A 21,035-nucleotide genomic window follows, 5' to 3' on the forward strand; every position below is an offset into this window, starting at 1 on the left:
CAGTTTGGCATGTTCCTGGTAGCTTCTGAGAGTGAGCTAACAACCTTGTATTTGATTTCCTGAAATATCAGAATCAAGGCAGGAGAGGGGGAGTTATCTATTAATTCAATCCTTTTTATTTTTTAACAAATATTTTTATTTAAAAATTATAATGTGTGTGCATGTATGTGTGGGGTGTGTGCATGTATGTGCATGTTTGTACAGGTATGGGCAGACATGTGTGAGTGCATGCATGTTTGTTGGGGGATGTTTATCTTTTTGGTGACTTCAAATTATGTTAATTAGGGCCACAAACCTGACTAACCACCAGTCTTGGTTATATATTCACAGGTTCAGGCCTCTTACACTGAATTTCTCTACTGCCACCCTTTCTACTCAAGCAACATCTTCAAGAAAAGATCTCTCGGGAAGGAAGTGGCTGCTTGTGGCTTTGCACTGTGATGAAGGCAAATGGTACAGGTGAGTAGATCCAAAGCCTGAACCATCTGGAAATTCTAAGACAGCAGTGGGCTCACATCAGTAGCTCTTCACGAAGACGCACATGCATGTGCGTGCTCATACCTGAACATGCATGTACACTCACACATATACACACATGTAGACAAACACAGGTACACACATACAGGAACAGTATATATCTACCTATCTAAATATTATCCCTCTACTTATTTTTATGGAGGCTTTTAATGTAAGGAAACTATTACTTTTATGCACACATACACACACACACACACTCACGCACACAAACATGCGGTGTGCATGCTTGTGTGTAGGCATGCTCACATGTATGTGAGTTTACATGTTTCTGTGCATGTGGAGCCCAGAGCTTGACACTGGAAGTTTCCTTCAATCACCTTCACCTTATACACTGAGAGAGCACCTCTCAACTGCACCCAGAGCTAATAGGACTGGTGTAGTGAGGCAGCTTGCTCAGAGGAAGCTCTGTGTCTGCCTTCAGTTGGAATTACAAGTGGGTTACCTCACCTGTCTGCTTCCTATGTGGGTTCAGGCATCTGAACTCTGCTCCTTTAATCCATGCACAAAACGTGGTTTACCCACTGGGCCATCTGGCTGCTCTGTTGAGTCCCTTTTCCTTGTCTTTCTTTTTTAGTAGAGATTTTTGTTTTGTTTTGTTTTTACTTACTTTGAGGTGACTGGTAAGATGTGTGACAAGAGGATGTTACGTAAAGATGCTGACACTCAGCTGAGGGGCAACAGTCAGACTGAGGAGAGTACAATATAATCTCTAGACTCATCTAACATTTGTTTCTCTTGACAACCAGCACCATTCAATGGCCAAGTACTTTTACCATGTAACTCTCTCTGATTATATAATTTTCCAACAAGCAGATATTATTGTACTTGATCCTGTTCATCTGGAATTGTGTGTGTGTGTGTGTGTGTGTGTGTGTGTGCATAAAACTCTTGTAACTATAGTAGTTCCCATTATTAATGGCTTCCTTGAGACATTGATTGCCTATCAGTGAACAGCTGAACGGGAGAGCTTTTGGATTTGAAGAGCTTCAATACATGTTTCTGAATGACTTTCCAATCAAACAGTAGCAGGTTCTGTTTTCAGGGAGAGACAATGAAGCAGTTCTCTATCCTCCAAGTCCTGGATGCCAAGAGCTCAGGATGCCGAAAGGATGCTGGCTCTTTTTTCACTGATGGTGAGAAATGATCTGTGTGTGTCCATGTGTGCTGTGCTGTGTGAGGGGACAGGGGCTCGCGCCGAGGAGGGGATGTGCTTGCAGATCCTGCTGTGCTTTAGAGCCCGCCTTCTGTAGACAGAAGCCACAGTTAAAGCTCGCCAGATTTGGACATTTGAGAAATAATACGAAATCAAGGAGGAGTGTGAGAGCCCTGGGGAGATGTGAGATCCTTCTTTCCAGCCAAGTATTTTTAGACAATTGTGCAATCACTGAATAGCCAGCATTTTCCAGTAAAAAGTGAAGTTTGGTCGCTGCTCAAAAAGAATAAGGAGGTATTTCATAAACAGCCTCTGGGAGAAGCAATCTGAAGTTGGACTTCTCCTTATTGAGAATGCACATGTGTCTATGACTATCTAGCATGTGTACGTAGGCTGTGCCCAGGATCAGGACGTTGGTTGCTATATAGAACAGAGAGGCCATTGAGCCCTCAGATCACTACAGGGGCCCTGCTCTTTTCTAGGGGATGGTTTTCTAAGTTTGCATTTATAAAATGCAGGTAAACAATAATGTCGGTTGCGTGAGGTGATGCCTCACGCGGCTGTACATGGCAAGCTTATTCTCATTAAAGTCTTGTGCCGATAGGACACGTATTGATACTAGAGAATGATTGACTGTGGGTTAGGCATGGAAGTGCACACCTGTGATCTCAGGACCCAGGGGCAGGAGGATCAGGAATTCAAGGCCTGCTTGCTTCACAGGAGACCTTATCTCAAGAGAGCAGAGAGAGAGGAAAAAAAAAAAAACATTAAAGAGAAAAATGGAGGCAGGAGAGGTTGGCTCAGCAGTTAAGAGCACTTGTTCTACCACCCTGAGGGTCAAGAGTTCAGACCCCAGCTTCTATATAATAAACCAGGCATTCTGGGAAATGCCTATAGTTTCAGCTCTGAGGGAATGGGGTGAGGCAGGAATTCAGCCTAGTCAAGAAGATACAAACCTCAGATTTAGGGTGAGACCCTGCCTCAAAGGAGTGTATGGAGGGTGGTAGAAGACACCTGATGTCCTCTGCTGGCCTCTGTGGGCACATACCCATACTTAACCTGTATATACGGGTGTACTTATAGTCACACAGATACACATACAAACATATAAGTCCTTTAAAAAGAAAAGGACCATGATAGGGGCTAACAACACTATACTACAGTGCTAACAACAGTGGAACTCTGCCTTATGCAATTATGTTTTTCCTTCTTCGTCTTCTGCCTTTTGTTCATCTCCCCCACCCCCACCCCCACCCCCACCCGTGTCTGAAGGAATTTCGTGGCTTATTTTTATTAGCATGCACTGAGTCAATGCTGCCCAGGAGAGACTTTCTTCTGAAGGTCTTTAAGGAAGAGATCCATTTTCCCCCAGGGCTTAAGATTGCTGCTCTATTGGCTGGCTAGGGCACCCAAGTATCAATCCGACCATGCTGCCTTGGGCCAGCTTCTCATTCCTACCCAGGTTGCCTTGCCGTGGTACAGAAAGTGACTCAGACCAGGAAGGTATCAGGTCTTTTGTGAGCCCCATAGCAAGAGGTCCCTCCCCTTCTGGAGCCATATGCGAGCTGATTTGCTTGGCCTGTCTCCTCCTCCTATTGCAATACAAGCTTCATTTCATGAACCCAATGAAGGGAAAGGCATGGTAGAAGAACTCCCATCTCCTTGGTTTTTGACAGTGTGCTCTCCAGCCTTCAGATGCACAGGGGGGCAGGAAGATGGCTCAGCAGCGAAGAGCACTGGTTGCTTTTCAGAGGACCTGGGTTCAATTCCCAGAATCCATATGGTGGCTGAAAACATTAATGTAAGTCCCATCCCAGGAGATCTTACACCCCTTTCTGGCTTCCGAAGGCACTGCACACACTTGGTGTACAGATGTAAACAGGCAAGCAAAACACCCATACACATAAGATTAAGATATGGAAAATCTCAAGCAAACAAAAAAATAGAGGTAGAGATGGGGTAAGCTGGGTTCTGCCTCCCTCCCCGTTTTGGCCACATATTAAGATCGAGAAATGGGAGAAAGACAGCCAAAAGTAAGTTTTCATCAACTACAACAAACTCAGTGCCCCTTGGATGGCTTCAGCTGCTGCCTTCCACTGACCCTTCTATGGCTGGGTTGTGTATGTTTGTACTATATTCACTGGGACCCTAATTTCCAGGCTCATTCACATAGCTTTGTACTTAGCAGAAGAGAAACATTTACATCTCCAATTAAAGCATTTTAGCTGAAGGCTGCTTCTTTAATGGTCATAAGTGAATCTCTCTTAGGTAATAGTGAGAATGCATAAGAAAACAAAACATGCATTTTAGGCAAGTGTATATGTTAGGCTTAAAGAGAATTATGAAATTCATGGGAGAGAGGACGAAACAGAGTGTGTCTTGACAACTATACATTACACAGAACATTTGCTGTGCTCTGCCCGACTCAGATGAGACACTTCATGCATGTAGGTAGGAAGGCTGCGTGGAGCTGCTGTATGAGACACTTCATGCATGTAGGTAGGAAGGCTGCGTGGAGCTGCTGTATGAGACACTTCATGCATGTAGGTAGGAAGGCTGCGTGGAGCTGCTGTATGGATGGTAATGGTGTCACCATATGGAACATGTAGTGTTTAGATAGCACCTAGTTTCCTTATTGTCACCAAACAGGAAGAAAGGAGCTCTTAGGTGTGACTCCCAGGCTGCTGTGCAGAAATGCAGGCATGGTAGTTACCCAAAGCTTTCCAGAATCTGTCCCTTCAGGGAGGCAGGAAAGCAGGCACTGTTACCTCTGTCTAGTGGTGTGGTACTTCGGAGCTGGGATCCTGCAGGTTTTTTGCTGTTCTCTGCATGATATGGTGATGCAAACCATTTTCACCCCACAGGCATGTAGAAGAGCATCTTTAAAATCAACAGAGTATCGCTGAGAAATTAGTCCTCAAAGTCCCCTATGGAACTTAGGGTACCCTAGGGTGTGGCCAGTGCTGAGTGAAGCCATGGCTTTTGGATTGTGTGAAGTAAAGCCCGTGTCTTCCTGTTGGAGACTTACACAGTCACTCATCACGCGTTCATTTATTTGACACATGATTTGTACCTATGGTGTTAAGCATTGTAAACACAGAAGGGAATCAAGGTAGACTTGGGCTGGCCCTAATGGAGCTTTCCAAACCTAGGTTGATACTATCAAAAGCACAGAGAATGGCTGGAGCAAACAGGGAGACCAACTGGACTGTCCAAAGTGGGGGCCTGGGACGAGACTGAAGAAGGACCTGTGGGTGAGGAAGGCAGGAAACAGGAACAACCAGAGAGTAGATGAGAGAGAGGAGATGGACAGAGTGCTCTTGGTAACAACTCCAAACTGGAAAGTGATACATGACAGGAGTGTATCGGAACACTCTCTCCAGTGGACCCATCTGGGGCATGAGTGATGTACACGTACCCATCTCTCCTGGGAAGTGATTTAAGCAGAACATCTCTCTCACAATTTTCCAGTCTCTGAGAGACTGGGCAGTGAATCTTCTAGTTCCTATTAAGTGCATGCCACATTAAAAGCCTAGATGTCACCCTGCATCTGTCTTGATGTGTGCTAACACCCTGGAATTCTTCATCACCACAGCAGATACTTCAAGGTACACATTTGAAAAAGCAAATAGTTCTAAAGCAAATGAATACTAAGTTTTTCTATACATGCATACACATGACAAAAGTTATCTTTAAATTATGCACAATAATACTGAAGATGTAAGTTATGACAATAGGTTGTGATGGGCACTGGTGCTTTGGGGCTTTGATTAAGTAAAATAGGACTCTTCCACATAAACAGCTGCAAAACCCCAGCAGTGGACCTGAAAGCCAAGATGGCTGCTAAGAGATTAACAGGAGGGTAGCAAATACCATGCGTACACACAAGACAGAGGGATGGTGCATGTGTCAAGTAGGGAAGAGTGAGAGAGCGTGGGATTTCAGGATGCTTTTCAGAATTTGTAGGTTGTATGTTTCTAGGGTTTTCTTTTTCGTATTTTCAAATCAGTGCTAACCTGGGTAACTAAAAGAACGGAAAACAAACGTGTAAATCGTTGGGGGCTGCTTTAATTTCATTCTTTAACCATGAAGTATTAAAGTGATTGTTTCATGGGGATGCATTTACCTTACTATTTTATGACCTATAGCTCATAAACACACAGACATACACACACAGACACAGACACACACACAGACACACACACACACACACACACAGACACACACACATATAAAGAGAAAGAGAGAGAGAGACAGAGAGACAGAGAGACAGAGAGAGACAGAGAGAGAGAGAGAGAGAGAGAGAGAGAGAGAGAGAGAGAGAGAGAGAGAGAGAGAGAAGGTAGATATATATGGCTGATTAACAAAGTTTCCAGATCAAAGCGAGTTGTCTTACCTTGGACATTCCAGTATTGATGTCCTTCTCATCATTTATAGGCTTATGGTTCTTTCCCCTAACTTCCCTACATTCCTGGATGCTTGTAACAGTCTTTTATGCAATTACATCCACTCAAAGATTCCTCTTCTTTGGCCTTTAGTGGGCATTAAGTAAATGCTATGCTTTTTGTTGGGAATTTACTATCATTAATGGGCACATTTTTACTATTATTTGTCCTCAACAACTGCTCAAATGGGGTGCAAGCATCCAGCATAAAATATGGTCATGCTTTCTTCTCTTCTTTGAGAAGCTCAGTCTAGCTGTCCATTCCACATCACATCACATCACATCACATCACATCACATCACATCACATCACATCACATCACATGGATCTACACATCACAGGCAAGAATGGGAGTGCACATCACACACACACATACACACATAGAAACACACTCACACACAGACACATTCACACATATAGACACACATACAGAGACATACACACAGAGACACACTCACACACACACAGCCACATACACAGATACTCGCATACATACACAGACACACACAGACACAGACATACACAGACACACACGCACACACATGCACAATGCATTCTGGAACACAGGCCTATATTCCATTTAGATTTATAATGTACATTTCTTAGTGAAGGAGACTATTTTGTTATCTATTTAATATTTAAAACATAGATCTCCCTCAATTTTATCCTTCATCATAAACATGTTCTTCCCTTTTGACTCCATGCCTTTCAGTCTGGAGTTAGCATCCATAATTTATACCCTGCTGGGGAGAAGGCAGCATTTTGAGACACTTAATGATGTTTTTTGTGGCAAAAGGAAAAACATGTACAGCCGGAGATTCAAGTGTACACAGTATTTTATGTCGACATAGCTTTTTATTTATTTATTTATTTATTTATTTTAAATTTTTTTTCGAGACATCGACATAGCTTTTTAAGGCTATTTTGGAGCACATTAGAGTTTCTGAAGTGATTTCTCAGCCTTCCTTATGAAGCATTTTATTCTTAATAAGTTTTATAAATAATGTGACTTATGGCGTTAGTGTGGAGACATTCACATAGCATGGAAATAATACAGTGGATTATTCTGGTATCTGGTGGGGAAAATAATTACAAAAGGTTTGATTCCAAAGCTCATGGTTGTGCGTGTGTCCATCCAGGAACCGTACTACTCTAGAGATCTCACCCCAGCCCATCTGTGATGCTTTTGATGGTTGGGAAATGGCCTTTCCCAACTGGAAGCAAACCCGGGAAGTGGAGGCATACTCAACATGGCACTAGCTTTGGTCTTTTTCAAACTAATGTCTACCTTTTTTTCTTAGAGACCATCAAATAAAATGAGACATTTGAATATATTCTCTAAGATGTGGAGAGGGTAAGATTCTAGCTTGTGATATGAAGTAGAGATGGAAGGGAGCATGCAGATCAGGTAAGCCTGCTCTCTGAACTCAGGGCCTGCCTCATTGCTATCAATTACCCCTTTCATGCAGTCCATGACCTGTATGAAGTGTTTATGTATTGAAACATTTAAAAGACTTAGGGGAAAAAATGTAAAAAAAAAAAAAGCATCTTGGAGACCAGTGTGGTGGAGGGTGAGACTTTGGGATTACCAAGGGGTTGGGGTCAGCCTGGGCTACACAGTGAACCTGGACTATCCTGGGCTACACTGTGAGAGTCTATCTCAATTCAACACAAAAACAAGAGTGAAATGAAAATGGGTGAGTGTGCATAGAGTATGTTTTGGAGTTAGAATGAAGCATGTCCGTACCATGTGTCATCTCCTAGGCTTTAGTGAAGAGGATATTGCTGGGATTTATTTGCGTTTTCAATCGATAGTTTGCTGAAACTTGGGATATGGTTTTTGTGGTTTGGGAGTTATGTTCTGCCCCCTCTCTTCACAATGGAGGAAAAAAGTCACACTTTGTGCTCTTTAGAGCGGCGGTTTTAGCCAGCCTGGCACGTGCTAATGCTTCTGTAACGCTGGTTATTATTGCTGGGCTCATTGCCCCTTTCCCTTTCCCTTTCTGTTTCCTAGTGTTAACTGGGCTGAGTAACTAAAACAAGTAAATATAACTGACTAGAAGCACAGTTCTCTTGCTGGCGTCCGTGCTTTTAAAGCTGGGGCTAAGTTTGGCCTCACTGGCAGAGGTGCGACCTTCCCCTGCATGTGTCTGTGGAAGAACCTATGTTCAAGTGGACGGCCCTCGGACTTGAGAACCAGGAGAGCATCCGACAGGGGTGTTCAGTGACTCTGTGCCTCTGAGTTCCCTTCTGGAACATGAGTGGGTTGCCCTCTGAGACTTCCTCCACTTAAAAAAAAATGTTACCTTAAATCCTTGGTGCTTTGAGACTTTGAAGTCCCAGTAGAAAATACGTATGGAAAGCCACAACCTCTGTTTATCCAGTCTCAGTACTTTTTAGTGGCTTTCATGGTTTGTGTCCTCTTTTGTGCTCAGGTGGAGCTAATGACCACTCCGCCCCTCTGGAGATGTTAGTAAAACAAGATGGAAGGAAAGGAGGTAGTCACAGAGGCAAGGCCCTTCCAGATGCTTAACCCCTTCTGCTGGTCCCCAGACGGAGCAGAGGGACCATCACTTCTCTTGGCTTTGAGATGGAGCCCTCTCTGGAGTGAAATCTGGCAGCTGTGTCCTAGTCAGACTGCAGGGCTGATACAACAGTTTGGGGAGAAGGGGCGAGACAGAAATAGCAGATTTCGAAATAATCCAATTACAACAGCAGGCACGGCGCAGTTAGGCAACAAGAAGGCGAGAAGATAGGCCCCAGAGCCTGACTCTGCACTGCTGATGGAGTGCAGACTCCAGAAGCACACTCGTCCATGCACTGCCCACCTCAAGCCCCTCCCACCTCCATGCCCTGCCCACTTCAAGCCCCTCTCACCTCCATGCTCCGCCCACTTCAAGCCCCTCTCACCTCCATGCCCTGCCCACTGCGCACATGCTCGTGTGTGTGTGTGTGTGTGTGTGTGTGTCTGTGCGCGCGTGCGTGTGCGCGCGCACACACACACACAAGTGCCAACCCATGTTATAACTAGAAAAATACCCAAGTCCCCACACATTCTGAGCAGGAGGCTCACGTGATGCTGAGATGCCATCAGGGTTTTTCTCTCTTTCCAATGGTCTAATATCAGGCTGTGCTGTTGTACACATAGAGCTATTTTTTCTTTTTTTTTTTTTTTTTTGGTTTTTCGAGACAGGGTTTCTCTGTGTAGCCCTGGCTGTCCTGGCACTCACTTTGTAGACCAGGCTGGCCTCGAACTCAGAAATCCGCCTGCCTCTGCCTCCCAAGTGCTGGGATTAAAGGCATGCGCCACCACGCCCGGCTGCTATTTTTTCAAAATGTGTGTGCATAAGTTGGAGAGATGGCTCAGAGGTTAGGAGCACTGCCTGCTCTTCTGGAAGTCCTGAGTTCAATTCCCAGCAACCACATGGTGGCTCACAGCCATCTGTAATGAGATCTGGTGCCCTCTTCTGCCCTGCAGGATACATGCAGGCAGAACACTGAATACATAATAAATAAATACATCTTTAGAAAAAAATGTGTGTGAGAGTGTTCGAGGCTGCCTATTCATGTCCATGATCACATATGTGTTTCTGAATGTGAGCACGTGGATGTCACTGAGTATAGGTGGAGAACAGAGTGTTGTTCCTCACCTTCGATCTTATTGTTGACAGACAGGACGTCTTGCTCAGGCAAGATGGTCTGTGAGCTTCTTTTTTTTTTTTTTTTTTTTGATTTTTAATATTTTTATTACATATTTTCCTCAATTACATTTCCAATGCTATCCCAAAAGTCCCCCATAGCGCCCCCCACTTCCCTACCCACCCATTCCCATTCTTTTGGCCCTGGCATTCCCCTATATTGGGGCATATAAAGTTTGCAAGTCCAATGGGCCTCTCTTTCCATTGATGGCCGACTAGGCCATCTTTCGATACATATGCAGCTAGAGACAAGAGCTCCGGGGTTCTGGTTAGTACATCATGTTGTTCCAACAATAGGGTTGCAGATCCCTTTAGCTCCTTGGGTACTTTCTCTAGCTTCTCCATTGGGAGCCCTGTGATACATCCAATAGCTGACTGTGAACATCCACTCCTGTGTTTGCTAGGCCCAGCATCGTCTCACAAGAGACAGCTATATTTGGGTCTGTGAGCTTCTATGGATTCTCCTGCTTCTGTCTCCCATGTCACCTCAGAAGCCCTGGCATTGCAGATGTGCATCACGCCAGGTGTTACATGTCTTGGGGGATCTGAACTCGGGTTCCCATACCTGTGAGACCCCTCCAGTTCTAAGTCTGTTATTTTAAAGCCCCTTCTCTGACTTCACCCCAGTGCAGGAGAATGTCATAGGTATGTATTTGTAGATGACTAAGCTGAAAGTAGCATGTTGGGGCCGCCTCTGCAGGGACAAAGACCCTTATCTGAATCCACGGATCTTGATAATAACAATGGCTGAGGGTGCTGCTCGGTGTTATTAAGATATAAGAGGTATAAGAGACCCTGTGTCCAGTCCCCAGCTCCTCAGTGCTGCAGTGGACAACTGCAGCCAAGTCCCTTTGGTTGTGTGAAAAGGGAGCCTGTTAGAGTTTCCACAATGCATGTGCTGGCTGTAATAAGTACCACAGCAGCAACAGCAACATAGACATTGTGGATTAAAGGGGAACGTACTGAGTGTTGACCACCGAGGGGATGGGGTTAAGGAAAGAGAAGGAGGGAGAAATGAACAGACTCTCAGAGGCAGGACCTACATTTTCTCAAAGGGGGTGGGGATTCCAGCATCCAGCGCTGGTAAATGCTAACGCATCCCCCATGTGTTAGTTAACCAGAGAAGGGAGCATTGGAAAGGAGTACGGGGATCGGAGAGTTTATTCCATTCAGCAGCACATCTTTAGGTAATGAGCAAGGTTCCCATAGGATTATGAATATGGTTCTATAATAAAATAGGGAAAAAAACTGAATTCAAGAAAAACGGGAGGGGATGCATGCAGTGGGGAATAAATGACATTTGGCATCAGAAATTCTAGCTTCAAATTTTAGATCTAAGGACTGAGGCTATAGCTCAGTGGGAGGATCCTTGCCTTGGGCCCTCAGACTTAATCCAACACTGCCAAAATAACCATAATAATTGTAATACTTTCAGTTCTGTGATTTGTTAGCCCTGTGACATTAGGGTAGTCAATTAAAACCTGAGAGGTTTTGATTGTTTGTTTGGTTTTTTTTTTCCTTCTGTTAATCTTAAAATAGATGTAATTACCATATCTATCTCGGGGGGTTGAGATGATTAAGCAACATAATGTATTCAGATATATTTTGTGAATTGAAGAGGCCTGTGTTTATGATAGTTCTAGAAACCTGCCTTGATTTTTATGGTATGCAGTAAGGGCTTGGGTATTCACAGACCGGAGTCATGTATAGAGTCATCCACACGGAAGAAAGACCCATCCTGTAAAAATTATAAAATATGCACCCATTACTTCTCTTTCTGCCCCTTATTTTCCTGGCCCAGAAGTTGTATGTCTATAGGTGTTTTTTCTGAATCACTCTGGCAAGCTGCAGAGTTCATTGCCCACCCTCTACTGAGCTTAAGGAGACATTACTTGATAGTAAAGACCACCTGCGAGCACACCACCATGAACAGACTAAAGAGAAGTCTTCCTTCATTCAGTCACCCGAACTTGGGAAGGCACCGACAGAGGAGCAAAGAACATGAATGTCCCCAGTGAGACTCTGAGCCCTGCAAGAGGGCAGGAAGGAAAGCAACCTCCCCAAATGTGTGGCCCTTAGGGTCCCTTCATGCCTCAGCCTGTCTAGTTTCTCCCCCAATCTCAGACTCTATCCAGTGTCTGCTTGTGTTTCATCTTCCCAAGCTTTTCATCTTAATCTCCTGAAGAACCCAAGGAGAGGAAGTCAACTGGATTGTCTGCTGCTTGGGCATATTTGCACGCAAGGGTAGGTGGAGCACACTATTTATAAACGGGGGCGGGGGGGTGCGCTAACGTGAAGATGGAGCTGTGTGCTCAGGAGAGTATCTGGGGATGCGCTCATGAATATGTCTGTCTGTGAGTGAGTGCCCACAGGTGTGTTGTGGCCTCGTTAACATGGAAAGGACACCCTGACACTAATTAGGAGGTGTGTGATAGGAACAATGACAGCAGAACACTTTGGGCATTGCCTGTGATTGCAAGGATGATGTAACACTGTGCAGCAGCAAGACCTTGCTTGCTCATTCTTGGGAAGAGCATTTGGAGTTAAACACAGACATGTTCCAATGTCCGGGTGTGGATCCTGTCCAGGGAGGCTGCGAGTTTCTCATGTATGCCTGCTTGCCTGCAACTCAGAGTGTTGTGGGTAGAGAATGTTGCAGAGTGTGATTGGTGGCAGAGACTGTGCCCTGTTGTTTGTTTATTATTCCCAGGGATGTGTGTAGGGCAGAGCTATCACACTCAGAAGAGAACAGCTGTGTTTGGAAATTACAGTAGAAACAGCACGGGAAATTGAATTAAGAGAAGACACCCGGAGAGGAGAGTCCATCTCTGATGGATGGTATTTCTTACCTGATCTCCATCATTCCCTAGGAGGGAATAAAAACTAGGAAATTGGATTTGAAAAAAAATGGATTAAGACAAATGGCTACTCGGGGGTTTTTTGACCTTAGCTGCTTCCAGTTTTATTAGTACTATGTAAAGAATCTGTGTTCTCACATGAAATGCTTCTGAAGTGTGCCTGTGGCATGCTATTTCAATACGTGGTTTTCTAAAATGCAGGAGTGGTGTACTGGCTAGTTATGTGTCAACTTGACACAGCTGGAGTTATCAAAGAGAAAGGAGCTTCAATAGGGGAAGTGCCTCCATGAGATCCAACTGTAAGGCATTTTCTCAATTAGTGATCAAGGGGGAAAGGCCCCTTGTGGGTGGTGCCATCTCTGGACTGGTAGTTTAGGGTTCTATAAGAGAGCAGGCTGAGCAAGCCAAAGCAAGCAAGCCAGTAAAGAACATCCGTCCATGGCCTCTGCATCAGCTCCTGCTTTCTGACCTGCTTGAATTCCAGTCCTGACTTCCTTTGGTGATGAACAGCAGTATGGAAGTGTAAGCCAAATAAACCCTTTTCTCCCCAACTTGCTTCTTGGTCATGATGTTTGTGCAGGAATAGAAACCCTAAGACAAGTGGTATGTACTTACATAGCGTCCATCTCCAAAATATCTGATTAGTTTGTTTCTGAGTGTGTTACACACTCACTTGCTTTATAGAGAAATAGAGTAAAGAGAACAGAACACTCTCTGGTCTCAAGAAAGTCTTATCCATATTCCAGCCCTTTGCGCAAGGTAGAGTTGACCATGCCCTCATTTGGACCATCACAATTGTGTGCAGTCATATGACAGTCTACTAACAAGGCTCTAAAACACATAAACAAAGAAATTACTCCATCTGTGGTTGTGACTCTTAACACCTAGGACAAAGATACAAACTTGACTTGTTAAAGAAATACATGGGTGACAAGTCCATCATTATGGTGGACATAGAGGGACAGTGTAGAAAGACATATAACATGTGGTCATTTCTGCTCTAAAGGCACCAGTAACCTAGCTGAGGCTCAGAGCAACCTGTCATGAAATATATGTGAGACTGTAGCACAGAGCAAAGTTCCAGTGAGGGGGTGATGAGTTGAGTACGTGTGGATTGGATGGGGGAGAAGCACACTGAGTTTCAAGTCATCTTGAATGCAGTCAGCACACAGAGGAATGGATCGCTTCCTTGTGGAGTATCCTGACAGGCAAGGCCTTTACTGAGTCCTATGGGGTAAGATATAACGCCAGGGAAACACACAAGCAAGCAAGCAAGCATGCATGCACGCACGCACGCATGCACACTGAATGCTTGACATGAAGCATAGAGAAAGACCTGCCACAGTATCCTCTCTAGTAATGTGGGATCAAAAGAAAATGCCAGACAGTGGGGAGGATCTGCCTTCATCTATAAAACACTTACCTAGCATAAGGGAAGCCCTGGGTTGAGTTCCATTCTCGTCACTGTATAAACTGGACATGGTAGCACCTACCTATAATCTCAATAACTAGGAGCTAGGAGCAGGAGGTTCAGCAGTTCAAAGTCATCCTTAGCTACATAGCGAGTTCAAGACCAACTTGGGATATATGTGACCCTATTGTGTGTGTGTTTGGGATAGGCATAGACAGAGCCAAATGAAAGGACATTTTTAAAAAAACATAACTGATAACTCATGTCCCAAAGTATCAGAGTTTTTAAAAAATAATGAAGATGGACTGGAGAGATGACTCAGAGGTTAAGAACCTTGGCTGCTCTTCCAAAGGCCTCTGGTTTTGATTCCTAGCATCTGTGTGCTAGCTCATAACCATAATTCCAGCTCTGGGGGATCCAGCGCCCTCTCCTTGGTCTTAGTGGCATTCTACACATGTAATGCAAATATATACATACATGCTGGCAAAACACACATATACAGACTATTTTTAAAGGAAGAATCAAAAATACTCCCAATACATGGAAGACAAGGGTCATGACGATGTAGTGCTGTTTAGGGAATCCCTGGATAGGTCTTTAATGAGAGGAAAAAATGTCCTGGAGAAGAGCTGATGAAGTCCTAGCCATGCCCACAGTGTATCTAGTGTAGTACTGACTGAGGGTATCTCTCCAGTTCTGATCCCTTTCTTATGATGTTGATGTTAACATACAGGGAGTCCAAGAGGAAGGCCAAAAGTGACTCTTGCTAACTCTGCATCTTGTTGTAAATGTCCATTCTCGGTTTTGAGGAATGGAGTTAAAGGGTTGCTGAAAACAATTGTCTAAGAAATAATGATAGGCTGTAACTATAGATAGGGAACTGGTGAGGGCAGGAACCCCTCAGATGCAGCTGATGGGAAGATCGAGAGAAAGGAGGAAACGGAAGTCCTGGGCCAGTTTCCTGTAAGTAGCAAAACCGTATGCTCACCTTGAAGGGAGGTAGAGTTTGTGGGCAGAGAACACTCTCACTCCTGAGGCAGGGAGGACAAAGGGCTAGGGGAGGAGGGGGGAGGGAATAGTCTGCTAGACTTATTAGAGATTGGGAGTGATTGTGTTTTGCTGAAGGTCAGTGGAAAAAAAAAGGTCCACAGCTTTGTGAAGACAGGAGGAGGCTGGAGAGCTGGCTCAGCAGTTAAGAGAACTTGTTCTTATGGAAGTCCTGGGTTCAAATCCCAGGACCCACATGGTAGTTCACAATGAGCCAAAACTCAGTCTCAGGGAATCTGATGCCTTCTTCTGACCTTTGAGGGCAACAAGCATGTATGTGGTATATATGCATCTATGTGGACAAAATACTCACACGTAACATAAAAGCGAGTAAGTCTAAGAATTTTTAATTGCCTGGTATAAGAGGTCAGAAACAATGGACAGGTGGAGGAGTGTTACGGATCCCTACTTACGGAAGTGGTACAAGAGAATGGTACTGACCTAGGTCTTTGCTTTACAGTAGGGTAAACCCAATAAACCCATAGTCAGGTATACACTGTTGAGAGTCACTTAACCCACCTAATCTTCGGAACATCTTAGGTTACTAACATGTCATACTGCGGTGTATGGATTGTTACTGCCCTACTGGGAGGAGTTGGGGAAGAGTTGGAATTTAGGAGTTAGGAGTTTAGAAGAGCTCCTGGCAGCCTGTTCATTTGGAGCATGGACTAAGAAAGGAAGAAGAGGCAACATACCACAAAGCATTTGAAAGAAGTGGACACGTAGAACTTTATGACTGGTGGTTTTGAAGGATGAAGAAAGATCAAAGATAATTCCTGGGTCTTGAAAATTGTGTTCATGATTAGGCTAATATGTTCAGCAGATAGGTGAGTGCCAATATTGATGAGTAATGCAGGTTGCTGATGGACATTTACAAAGAGTATGTGTATATATATACACACACACACACATATATATATATATATACACACATATATATTTATATATATATACACATATATATTTATATATATATTCTTTGTATATATATACTCTTTAATATTATATATATATAATGTTCAATATCTGTGTCTAATAAAAGATGGATCAGAAAGCTCATGGCTTAAGTTGGAAGGACAGTAAAGTGGACCTATAGGATCCCTGCTCCACAGATAAAAGGCAAGGGAGGAGGTTTCTATTCTCTGCTTCTAATAGCAGCCATGAACAGTATTAGACTATCTTTCAAGTTGACACTTCTTTCCCCGGAGAGAGATGTCAAATCTACTCTTGATCTCTCACACAAGCATAAAGCAGACCCAGAAACTGTGCAATCACTGTTCTACTTGGGAAAAAGCTCACTTATACTCCCCTAACACACTGATCTCAGCCCCAAGGTCCCAGACATACCAAATGTGCATGTTGGAATGCTGTGACTCTAGCTTTCGAAATAGAACAGATAAAAAAAAATGTATGAGCATGTATGTGCTTAAGTTTGAAGCTCCCACTCTCCAGGCACTGTGGTGACTCTCGAGCTTGTTTCAGATAATCTTTCCCTACAGGTAAATTCCTAATTAATGGTGTTCAGGGTGGGGTTAACCGTGTCTCTTTCTGATCACTTGGACCTGTCCCTTTTTCTCAGTTGTTAAGGAAGTTTCCCTGTAGCTTTGACCTCTTGCTTTTGACAGTCATAATATAAGTTTCAGTGCTAGTGCAAGGATGACAATATTATAGTTATCTCTATGACAAGCTAGAAGCAGCTCCAGCAGATGTTATTAAACATAATTAGAGTTATTTTGAAGGACAAATGGCTCAGTGCTATGGGTGGCATCAAGTCAGGGGTGGCACCCAGGGTGTGTTGACCTTGATTTAAGGTTGCAGTGACTGGGTCTACATTTTGAGAGTTTCAAAAGGTGAGTGAGACTTTCCACTCTGTTCCCAACATCTTATTGCGCCTTGACAATTCAATTCTTTTGCCTTCCTTGATTTCAATTATGCTAAATAAACATTATGTTGACAGCAGACAACTGAGAGAACATTAGCCTCCTCTATAGTTAGCTCTAAATGGAAATTGCTTTATAATCTTAAACATACCAAACTGGGGTGGGGAACTGGAGAGATAGCTCAGCTGTCGAGAGCACGCACTGCTTCTGCAGAAGACTGGGGGTTGGTTCCTGGCACTTACATCAGACAGCGCACACACTTCACCTTCAAGGGATCTAGCGCCCTCTTTTGGCCTCCCTGGGTACCTGCACTTACATGCACCTATCCCACACATGCATACAATCACACATGTGTACACATGATTTAAAAAACAAAAATAAGTTTTTTTTTTCAAACATTCAATTGTGAGGTCTCTCCCCTGCATGGCTTGGCTTCACTCAGCCTCTGGAATCAGGTTCCCTCAGGGTGTCGTGACTGTAGATACAGCTAGAGAAGTTCTAACGCTGTCCAGAATTTGATCACTAAGTACAACATTTACAACATGCAAATGCCAACATAAAAGAAAAAAAAAAAGAAAAATAACCAGAAAACCCCCACCCTTTTAATGATAAGTCTCCACGAGCTGCAAATTGTCTGGGGTTGTATTTAAAACATGGCCAAGCCAGCATTGTGCCATACAGTGTGAACTGATGTTTTGTGAGCAGGGTTAAAAAAAGATTCACATCTTTTGTGGAGCGGACATTGACAATTGCAAAACAAGCCAGTGAAGTGGCCTGCAGGCTTCCTGTGGAAGCAGCTACATGGAAACCGGCAGAATAAAGGCTCCTTTATGTGCTTTTAAACTAACGTATTGAGTCCAGCATTTTTTCACAGGGAACATATTTTCAAGCCGTAAATGGCAGTCAGTGGCTCCCTGTAAAATTTCTATAGAAAAGGCTTTGTCTAAGTGGTCTCTCCACAGTTCCCCGAAGGCTGTCAGTGTCCCTCTTGTCTCAGAGTGCCTCGTCAATATAGTGCACTCACCACATTGGACGTCTCGTTTACTTTGGGGCTTATTCTGGGAGGAGAGGATGAAGCATATACAAGACAGGTTCTGAAGGTTCGGGGAAGTGGTTTAGAGTTACTGCTGTGGACTTACTAGTTAGAAGTCAAAGAAGCCTCACTGTGTAACCTCTCTGGACCCATCCTCTAACAAAACTATGGTGGCACCTGGCCACCAAACAGAGGTTATTTCCTCAAAGTGCACTTATCCACTTGCTTTCCCCAAGATTAATAATGAAATAAGGGCATAGAACACCAGAAAACTGCACTGGGAAGAGCAAGAAAGTGCCAGAAGCTGCCTTAGAATTACACTAAATCCACTTAAAAATTGCATTTTAATTCAGAATTTTTACTGTTCCCCCTGATAATTCAGCACTGATCCAAACAGGGTAGTTACAGACCAAGGCTGGGTCAGTTGCCATGTTCCCTTCTTGGCTCTTGTCTTTCTTCCTGGGGTCTCTCTTTTTTTTTTTCTCTTGAAAGTAAATGGGCCCAGGTGTGGCAGTGTGTGTCTGCAATCACTAAAATTGCTGCAAGTTTGAGTCCAGCCTAGACTCTGGAGAGTTTCAGGCCAGTGAGGACAGACCCTGGCTCTAACTAAGTTAGTCAGTAATATAAATGAATGAAACAAACAAGCTAGTTTCTCTCAGATTCATGGGATGTCACATCTTTATATTTACATGCACACACACAAACTCATATACACATATACACATATATACACACAGATGCCACATACCACACAAACAGATGCACACACACATATACACCACATGCATACACACAGTACCACATACCATACTCACACATACATTCCACACACATATACACACATACCCTATACACACATACACATTACATATATAAACACACACATATACACACCACGCACAAACACACATATATACACATGCATATGCCACATACATACACACATACACACACCTCATGTATATGTATATGTATATGTATATGTATATGTATATGTATATGTATATGTATATGTATATGTATATGTATATGTATATGTACACACATACACACACACACACACACATAATATGACCTGCCTTCTTCTAGAGACCAAATATTTCTGAATATTGAATCTGCTTATAGAATCTGAAAATAATAAGAAAGTACCTTTTCAGGAAAGGGGAAATAACTGGGAGAAAAATAGCCAGGAGCAATGACAAAAATCCTTTATTTTCCTTCAGATCTCTGAGATACTAAGAACTCTACTAGCTTAGGATGCTACAGGGAGGCTAATGATTTCATCAGTGGTTTCCCAGGTTCGCAGGATGCTGCAGGGAGGTTAATGATTTTATCAGTGGCTTCCCAGGTTCGCAGGTAGTTTAAAGATCCGGAGGGCTCTCTAGTCATGAGTAGAATGCATATGCAAAATAACTGTGTGGTGTCTCACACCCGCGATTCTAGCCTATGGGGTTGGGGGATCAGGAGATCGAGACCACCTTAGCTACCTTAGTTTTTAGACTAAGCTGGGGCTACAGGAGCTTGTCTCAAGACACAAGGATAATGAGACCTACGGAGCTGTGGCTTAGCAAAAGGCTTGCAACGCAATCATGTGGACCCGAGTTTCAGTCCAAAGCATCCAGCTGGTATGGCAGCATGCTCGTGAATTCTAGGTCAGGGGATGCTGGGATAGGAGGATCCATGGCCTCACTGGTCAGTTCCTCTAGTTGAATCCGTGAGCTCCAGGTTCTCTCTCCAGTGGGAGACCCTGTCTCAGAAACTAAAGTGAGGGGCCTTTGAGGAAAACGTGGCAGTTACTGATAGCATTTGTAAGAATGCAAATGCACACACACACACACACACACACACACACACACACACACAGGTACACACACACGTGGACACATTCATAAATATATGGCACACAGGCCATAACAAGAACAAAGCAGAATTATACAATCTCGGCAGCATAGGGCTTATCATCATTCAGAGTAGCAGAGCACAGAGGACGCTTTCCTGCTGTTGTGGTGGGGGAGGCCTGGGACAGGAGGAGTTGACAGCCTAGCTTGTGATGACAAGAAAGGTTTCTGGTTTTGGTCATGATACAGTTAACTAGGGTCGGGGAGGTGTCCGGCCACAGTGAGATACATTTATGAGGTAGCAATTTCCAGACCCGGGATCTTTCCTCTCGTGGCTCTGCTCAGCCATTCCTTAGGTGTTGGGAGAACTTAAGCACCTTTTGCAGCTGGAGGAAGAGAGAGGGAGGTTTGTTAATGAAATTGGCAGAAATTAAACACATGGATGTAGCTAGCCACAGGAAGCTGGGAAATGTCAGTTGTATATCAAAGAGACCGGGGAAGTTAGGATGCCTCATCAGTATCTATCAAGGACAGATAACTTCCTCACCCAACACCCTTCATACCCACTGGCCAGGTTTCAGAACATCACAGCTCTATTCCAGGTACATCCGGAGCCCACTCTGCTTCTGTTGCCAGGATTCTCCATCTTTCAAGGCACCTGTATCTGAACTTCTCCTTCTCGGTATTATCTATTAGGAGGTGTGTGTGTGTGTGTGTGTGTGTGTGTGTGTGTGTGTGTGTGTGTGTGCAAGCAGTCATGGCAGCTCTGCATACAGAAGAGCTTTTCCAAATGTCACTGCTTTCACATGTTCCACTACAACCACCCTGGCCTTGGTCGCAAGTCCTTCCTGTAATCTACCTCTCCTATTGGTCAGGAACCTCTTTGTTCCTTTTCCCCTTCTTCTCTTCCTCTTTCTTTCTTCCTTCTCCTGTTCCTTGTTTTCTCCCTTCCTCTTCCTCATCCTCTTCCTTTTCTTCTTCTGCTTTCTCCTCTTCCCGTTAAGAGCTGGATCCTTTTCCTATTTATGTTTAGTATATTCCGATGGAATTCCTCCTGTTATCCCAGTCCTCAGCATCTGTGATGTGTTAGCATTTGCATCCCATTCTTTAGGATTGGGCTCACCTCCAGTCTACTC

The 21,035-nt window shown here is 43.9% G+C and overlaps 1 protein-coding gene across 10 annotated transcripts in view; it reads left to right on the forward strand.

The window, feature by feature from the left end:
• Atxn1 (ataxin 1) overlaps positions 1–21,035 on the forward strand; it is a 405,898-nt gene that overhangs the window by 168,512 nt on the left and 216,351 nt on the right. For 7 of the 10 annotated variants that reach the window (XM_029468382.2, XM_029468383.2, XM_029468376.2 and 4 more), the window contains one exon: positions 331–459. The gene's annotated coding sequence lies outside the window, so the exon portion shown is untranslated. Of the gene's footprint in view, positions 1–330; positions 460–1,566; positions 1,671–21,035 lie in introns of all 10 variants that reach the window. The other 3 variants (XM_029468379.2, XM_085831130.1, XM_085831129.1) reach the window with 2 other exon arrangements.

Source organism: Mus caroli, unplaced genomic scaffold (genome assembly GCF_978045245.1).
Source record: "Mus caroli unplaced genomic scaffold, Mus_caroli_1 scaffold_15, whole genome shotgun sequence".
Taxonomy (NCBI): Eukaryota; Metazoa; Chordata; class Mammalia; order Rodentia; family Muridae; genus Mus; species Mus caroli.